Here is an 8,897-nt window from a genome sequence, read left to right as displayed (position 1 = left end):
TAAACCATGTCTAAACCAGGACTAAACCAGGTCTAAACCAGGACTAAACCATGTCTAAACCAGGACTAAACCATGTCTAAACCAGGACTAAACCAGGTCTAAACCAGGTCTAAACTAGGTCTAAACCAGGACTAAACCAGGTCTAAACCAGGACTAAACCGGGTCTAAACCAGGACTAAACCATGTCTAAACCAGGACTAAACCAGGTCTAAACCAGGTCTAAACCAGGACTAAACCAGGACTAAACCAGGTCTAAACAAAGGTTTAAACCAGGACTAAACCAGGTCTAAACCAGGACTAAACCAGGTCTAAACCAGGTCTAAACCAGGACTAAACCAGGTCTAAACCAGGACTAAACCAGGTCCAAACCAGGTCTGAACCAGGTCTAAACCAGGACTAAACCAGGTCTAAACCAGGTCCAAACCAGGTCCAAACCAGGTCTGAACCAGGTCTAAACCAGGACTAAACCAGGTCTAAACCAGGTCTAAACCAGGACTAAACCAGGTCTAAACCAGGACTAAACCATGTCTAAACCAGGACTAAACCAGGACTAAACCAGGTCTAAACCAGGTCTAAACCAGGACTAAACCAGGTCTAAACCAGGACTAAACCATATCTAAACCAGGACTAAACCAGGTCTAAACCAGGTCTAAACCAGGACTAAACCAGGACTAAACCAGGTCTAAACCAGGTCTAAACCAGGACTAAACCAGGTCTAAACCAGGACTAAACCATGTCTAAACCAGGACTAAACCATGTCTAAACCAGGACTAAACCAGGACTAAACCAGGTCTAAACCAGGTCTAAACCAGGACTAAACCAGGTCTAAACCAGGACTAAACCATGTCTAAACCAGGACTAAACCAGGTCTAAACCAGGTCTAAACCAGGACTAAACCAGGACTAAACCAGGTCTAAACAAAGGTTTAAACCAGGACTAAACCAGGTCTAAACCAGGACTAAACCAGGTCTAAACCAGGACTAAACCAGGTCTAAACCAGGACTAAACCAGGTCCAAACCAGGTCTGAACCAGGTCTAAACCAGGACTAAACCAGGTCTAAACAGAGGTTTAAACCAGGACTAAACCAGGTCTAAACCAGGCCTAAACCAGGTCTAAACAGAGGTTTAAACCAGGACTAAACCAGGTCTAAACCAGGACTAAACCAGGTCTAAACCGGGTCTAAACCAGGTCTAAACCAGGACTAAACCAGGTCTAAACCAGATCTAAACCAGGACTAAACCAGGTCTAAACCAGGACTAAACCAGGTCCAAACCAGGTCTGAACCAGGTCTAAACCAGGACTAAACCAGGTCTGAACCAGGTCTAAACCAGGACTAAACCAGGTCTAAACCAGGTCTAAACAGAGGTTTAAACCAGGACTAAACCAGGTCTAAACCAGGCCTAAACCAGGTCTAAACAGAGGTTTAAACCAGGACTAAACCAGGTCTAAACCAGGACTAAACCAGGTCTAAACCAGGTCTAAACCAGGTCTAAACCAGGACTAAACCAGGTCTAAACCAGGACTAAACCATGTCTAAACCAGGACTAAACCAGGTCTAAACCAGGACTAAACCATGTCTAAACCAGGACTAAACCATGTCTAAACCAGGACTAAACCAGGTCTAAACCAGGACTAAACCAGGTCTAAACCAGGACTAAACCATGTCTAAACCAGGACTAAACCATGTCTAAACCAGGTCTAAACCAGGACTAAACCAGGACTAAACCAGGTCTAAACAAAGGTTTAAACCAGGACTAAACCAGGTCTAAACCAGGACTAAACCAGGTCTAAACCAGGTCTAAACCAGGACTAAACCAGGTCTAAACCAGGACTAAACCAGGTCTAAACCAGGACTAAACCAGGTCCAAACCAGGTCTGAACCAGGACTAAACCAGGTCTAAACAGAGGTTTAAACCAGGACTAAACCAGGTCTAAACCAGGACTAAACCAGGTCTAAACCAGGTCTAAACCAGGACTAAACCAGGTCTAAACCAGATCTAAACCAGGACTAAACCAGGTCTAAACCAGGACTAAACCAGTTCCAAACCAGGTCTGAACCAGGTCTAAACCAGGACTAAACCAGGTCTAAACCAGGTCTAAACCAGGACTAAACCAGGTCTAAACAGAGGTTTAAACCAGGACTAAACCAGGTCTAAACAGATGTTTAAACCAGGACTAAACCAGGTCTAAACCAGGACTAAACCAGGTCTAAACCAGGTCTAAACCAGGACTAAACCAGGTCTAAACCAGATCTAAACCAGATATAAACCAGATCTAAACCAGGACTAAACCAGATCTAAACGTTATATTAATGTTACTCTTTGTGCAATGCAGAGTGGGAAACTGTGGATCAAATCAAATGGATGTTACTACCGTATTTTCCGGACTATAAGTCGCACCTTTTTTCATAGTTTTGGCCGGGGTGCAATTTATACTACATACTTATACTTATATACTTATACTTATACTCCAGTGCGACTTATATATGTTTTTTTCTTCTCTATTATGCATTTTTGGCTGGTGCGACTTAGAGTCCGTAAAATAGGGTAAATGATGAATACATAACTTTGTCCCTCTTGCAAATACACGATGTGTTTATCTGTTCCTCAAGGCCGGGGCTTGTTCTCCTGAGGACCTCCTCCGAGATGAAGACGGATCCTCTTCTTCCCCCGATCGTCTCGAAGCCCGACCCAAAAGCCCCGGCGACCGCACGTCTCCGCTACGGTGGCTCTGAGCGGACACACAAGGTCAGAGAGTGATGGAGAGAGTGTTGGAGAGAGCGAGGCTGAAGCTGACGCACGGGAGGCCAAACGGGTCAAACTGAAGTCAGACTGAAGGCGCGACAAAGTATGCTAACCAACTGGACTAGCTTATTGTTTATGCTAGCTTTAGCCACGTCTCACAGCCGCACAAACGTGGAACGACTAAATGTCTTTTTGTAAATCGCTGAGATCGAACTAATGATTAAAAGTTGAATTTACACAAAGGTCAGACTGTGGAACTTGAACTGTTCAGGTTCAAAATCCCTCAGTTTTATTAACAACAGTTTTTTTATATTTATTTTTGACTTGCTCTGCTTTGCTCTGGCGGCTCTTATGTGGCACATGAGCTCCTCACGCCCATGTGGCAGAAGAACGTTACTGCACATGTTCAGTGGACTTAGAACCAGTGGATGTAGCTAGCACACTAAAGGCTAAACTGGTGTCATGCGCTAATGAGTGCGCCCATTGACCTCAAAGGCGTCTTGCTTCCTGGAGGCTCGATGGAAACACATGCCATGAAAAGAACTGTTTGATTTGGCGGGGCCAGTCGAAACGTGGCTTATGTTTTTGTCTGTAACTCTGCCGGACCCTCGCTGTGACCCGAGCTACGGCTCCCGGACCTGAGCTTTGGCTCCCAGACCCAAGCTACGGCTCCCGGACTTGAGCTACGGCTCCCGGACCTGAGCTACGACCCTGAATCCTCAGAGTTTATTTACTGTGTTATTGACGAGGCCGGATCAATGGCCCCGGGGCTCATAACAATACATTGATTTTTCTAATTGTTCATAAAATCACAGTAATGTTTGTTTTTCCATTTTTAGCTCCAAAACAATCTCTCTGTATTTTAATGAGAGCGATTGGGTTGATTTGTTATGTTTAGACAAGTCATTAACACGTTCATCTGTTATCGTTAGGAGAGCCTTATATGGGCCTGTGCTCTGGACAGGAAGAAGGCGGAGAAAGGATCTGTTCTTCTGTATCTACCTCTGTATCTACCTGCGTTGCACCAATGAAATTTCCCCATGTGGGACAATAAAGGATTATCTTATCTTATCTTATCATTCATGCGTTAGACTCACATGCTAACATGCTCACATGCTAACATGCTCACACGCTAACATGCTCACATGCTAACATGCTCACACGGTAACATGCTCACACGCTAACATGCTCACACGCTAACATACTCACAGGCTAAAATGCTAACATGCTAACATGCTCACACGCTAACATGCAAACACGCTAACTTGCTCACACTCTAACATGCTAACATTCTAAAACGCTAACATGCTCACACACTAACATGCTCACACTCTAACATGCTAACACTCTAAAACGCTAACATGCTCACACACTAACATGCTCACACTCTAACATGCTAACACTCTAAAACGCTAACATGCTCACACACTAACATGCTCACACGCTAACATGCTCACACGCTAACATGCTCACACGCTAGCACGCTAGCACGCTAACACGCTCACATCACGCGCTAACACGCTCACGTGCTAACAACGCGCTCACGCGCTAACAACACGCTCATACGCTAACATGCTCACGCTATGGACACATCCAAGTCCGCGGAGCAACTTTTTTACAACTTTGTAATGGACTAATTTCCATTGGACTTAATTTGACTCCATAATTGTATTAAAAATATGTTCATCTCATTAGCAACACGCAATGTTCATTTGCTGTTTGTTTTTTTACAATGGAGAGGAATTCAGAATATTAATCTTAATTTGGTTTAAAATTATTTATTTTAAGGTATCAGCCCCATTGGTCAGAAATATTTCCTCTCGGTTAATAAAGGAAAACATTGCAACAGTTTCCACAGAATTTGAGCAATTCCGAAATCAGCTGCATTTTTACATTTTGTGTAATTATTTTTATTGCTTTGGTGAAATCAACAATCTTCATTTAATTAACTTCTGTGTATTATTGTTAATAAATGTTAATGACTACATTGAATCCAATGTAAAACCATTAATTAATGTAATTATTTTGTAAAACATAGAAGATAAATTAAGAAAATCAATTGCATAACGTTTTTTACCCCTCATTAATAACTTTAGAACCTACAGCGGGTTTGTTTTCATATGGTCAATATTTTTGCAAAATTTGAAAAAAATTATAGAAAAAAACAGACAGAAAGAGATGCAAATATGTAAATACAGGTATATTTTGACTTGAAATCAGAAGATATTAATTGAAACGAGTTAAATAATCTTAACTGATTAAAACTACAAACAGTAAGTAATAAAAATATCCAGAATTGAAGAGTTTGAAGTTGATATTTTGCAGTGAGTGAAACACGAATTCAGCCGCGCAATTATGACTTATTTAGACGTTCCTTTCTGATGCCTCGGATAAAGTCATTGGCTAATTACAAAGTTTGCGTTTTTCCCGAATAAATAAGGTTGATTAATGGCGGCGTGGCGGCGCGCGGAGCCGGCGTGCCCACCGTTTATCACTGTCACAAACGTGCAGCGCTCGCTTCAACCGCCGCACACGGCTTTTCCAAGTACGCAGCGGCCGATTCAAATGGAGGAATAATGCGGGAAAGGCCAGAGGTTTAATGGAAAATGAGCTGGAAAAGAAAAATACACCGCATTCATCAAACAGAGCGCTTAATGATAACAAACAGCCGCTTTACAGCAAGTTTGGAGAAGATATTACGGCTGTTTGAGTGTCATTTTGTGTAATTATTGTACACGCCTACTTTATGACAACTACACCTTATTTAACCTCAATAAAGCATAAAAAGATCTATAAATACTGAATAAACACTTGATTTAGAATGATTCAGGCTTAGTAACTACTTAATTTAGATACTTAAAGTGAGATCATTAATTACGTTGTTATTACACCTTAATCATTGTTAATAAACTATTTGTTCACATGAATTAAGTCCTTATTCAACCTTAATAAAGCATGAAATACGCTTAATTCCAAATGAATATATAGTTTATTAAGAATGATTCAGGCTCAGTAACTACTCAATTTAGATACTTTAAGTGAGATAATTAATTAAGTTGTTATTACACCTTGATCATTGTTAATAAACCATTTGTTCATATAAATTAATTTCTTATTTAACCTCAATAAAGCATAAACAGAACCATAAATAATGAATAAACACTTAATTAAGAATGATTCAGGCTTAGTGATTACCTAATTTATATACTTAAAGTGAGATAATTAATTAAGTTGTTATTACACCTTGATCATTGTTAATAAACCATTTGTTCATATGAATTAAGTCCTTATTCAACCTTTCTAAAACTGAAAAACACTTAATTCCTAATGAATTAATATTTTTTTAAGACTGATTCAGGCTTAATAAATACTTAATTTACTCACTTATGGTTAGTGACTTAATTAAGTTATTACGCCTTAATCACTGTTAATAAACCATTTGTTCATGATGAATTAAGTCCTTGTTCATGCTTTATTAAGGCTTATTAAGGTGTAGTTATTATAAAATAGTATCTAAGCTTCGAAATGGCATAGGGAGGTGTCTGGGGAGTTGGAAGTGTTCCGGACACTTTTCGGACACAGAAAAGGCTTATTTGATCAGAGTTCACGCGCGAGTCCAAAGGTTGTCGGTTTGATTCCGGTTTCGCTGTTTTTCATTTATCTAATAGTTTTTTTAAATTTCAAAACAGAGCGAAACATGACGCAGAGAGAGAGCAAAAAAAGAAAATGAATAAACGAAAAGACATTCAATTCGAATTGGATAAAATGTCTTGACTGCGGTTGTTCAACATAAACGTTCAATTTTGTCTAAAGTTTGTTAAATTTGTCCAAATGTCGTTTTTGTTTTGTTTTTCTTCTTTTTTTTTTCTCCCACAGGTTTTGTCACATTTTCCCAACAGAATTCCCTCCAAACGTGTGACTTTCTGCTTCTCCAATGGGATGTACTTATACTCTCCCATTCTTCATCCGTCAAAATAAAATCGCCCTCTTTTTCTTATTTCATTTGTTTATATTTAGTCCAAACTGTTAACACATGTTTATAATTTAGATATCAAAAGATCTGATCTATATGTCTCAGGATATTGGCCGTTGCTTAATTTAATTTCTTGATTATAATAACTCTTGTTTGTCCAAGTCAAAATATTGTTTCAACGAGTCAAATATTTTCATGTGATTTTTTTTTTCTTTTAATAAATGTCACTTTTTATTCTTATTTAATTGATATTATTTTGATCCAGAGCAAACACTTTAGATTTTAAGCTTTTGAAGTTTAATGTAAATTTCGCTTCAGTCAATGGAAATGTCATACAGAACATATTTTGTTTATTTTTACTATAATAAATAGTTTTATAGCACTTTATGGTCTAGTTTGTGTTAAAAAAAAGTGCTCGATGTTTGTTTATGTTTAGTTTTCAACAGTAATATCAGTTTATTACGTCGACAAAAACATCTTCCTTTAGTCTTTATGAGTATATTTTATTTAGTTTTAGTCAATAAAAATGGACATATTATTTGAAGTTGATTTATTATGCACTAATTTAACACAAAATATATAGAGGGATTGTTTATTTTATTTTTAGATTTTGGGCCTTTTTCTGTGACTAATAGTTTAATAATTGACCAGGTTTTGCCACGTCATTTATTTAAATTGATCCTGATGGATTGTGTCACTTGTATTTCTCATTTGTTTTCTTCTTTCAATAATGTCATTTACTTTAGTCGTTCATTTACCAAAACAGGAATCTCTAAAAATAAACCATTAACTCTCTCTCTATCTTCTCTCTCTCTCTCCCTCCATCATAAATCAGGATTACTCTCCCCCTTTCCTTCCACCTGCCTCCACTTTCTCTCATCTCTCTCTCTTTTCTCCCTTTTTCTTTTAATTTATTTCTCTGTTTCTTTCCATTCTCCATTTTCTTTCTTTCTCTTCCTCTTCTCTCCTCTCCCCTCTCTCTCCTCCCCCTCCCTCTCCTCCCCCTCTCTCCTCCTCTCTCTCCTCCTCTCTCTCCTCCTCTCTCTCCTCCCTCTCTCTCTCCTCCCTCCATCTCTCTCTTTCCTCTCTCTCTCTCTCTCTATCTCTCTCTCTGCCTCTCCCTCCTCTCCCCTCTCTCTCCTCCCCCCTCCTCCTCTCTCCCCCCTCCCTCCCTCTCTCTCCTCCCTCTCTCTCCTCCCTCTCTCTCTTTCCTCTCTCTCTCTCTGTCTCTCCCCACTCTCTCCCTCTCCCCCCTCTCTCTCCCCCTCTATCTCTCTCTCCCCCCTCCTTCCCTCTCTCCCTCTCTCTCTCCCCCCTCCCCCCCCCCCTCCCCCCCTCAGACCGATCACAAACGCAGTATCTTCAGGTATAATTGATATTGTCTGAGTGAGTGATGTTGTCTATTTAAATCCTCAGTCCCTCAGTGTGCCGGGGCCATATGGGCTCCGTGATTGGGCCCCGGGGACACACTCTATAGACTCCTCATTATTCAGAAGTCATTTACTTTAAGAGCTGTTGAAAGGCCTTCACCGACACGACATTCGCAGTGATCGTGTTTAACTGACAGATTCTGCTTTTGTCTGGTATTTACTTCAAAGTAGATTTTACATTTTGTTCATTTAAAACAACAAAATGGATCTAAAAACGGCTCAATAAGATGGATAAAACTGCAGATTTCGTTTTTATTGTTTATTGTTAACCCCATGTGTTTGACCCTGGGTTTGCAAGGAAGTGGGCGGGGATAGGGGGTAGGTGAAAACAGAAAATGTCTCAAGTGCAAGTGACTATTCTGTCTGTTTGTGTCCAGTTTGAACCATTTTTGTAAAGTTTATAAATGTACTTCCTGGTTGGACGTGAGCACAAATATGACACAGGTAGGTGATGTCACAGCTGTTACCATAGCAACCAGACTGTAAACAAGAGCCAAACTCCACATAATTGACACAACAGTTCTGATCTGACACAATACCACCATAAAACACCTTTATTTAGTCCAACCAGGGTTTAAACTGTCTCTGTGTCGCACAATGATGACATCACAGAGGGATTCAGCTCCACTTCCTGTCATTTTAAAACTCTTATTTTTCAAAATGTCTTCACAAACTGCCACTTAACGACAGTAAAACTGTTATAAATAGGGGTCTATGTAACAAATCTATAGGAATAAGTCATATTCATA

The sequence above is a fragment of the Eucyclogobius newberryi genome, unplaced genomic scaffold, assembly GCF_026437365.1.
Source record: "Eucyclogobius newberryi isolate DKJ021-1_F unplaced genomic scaffold, fEucNew1.0.hap1 SCAF_20, whole genome shotgun sequence".
In the NCBI taxonomy this organism is placed as follows: Eukaryota; Metazoa; Chordata; class Actinopteri; order Gobiiformes; family Gobiidae; genus Eucyclogobius; species Eucyclogobius newberryi.
Note: the sequence above shows the minus strand (reverse complement) of the source record.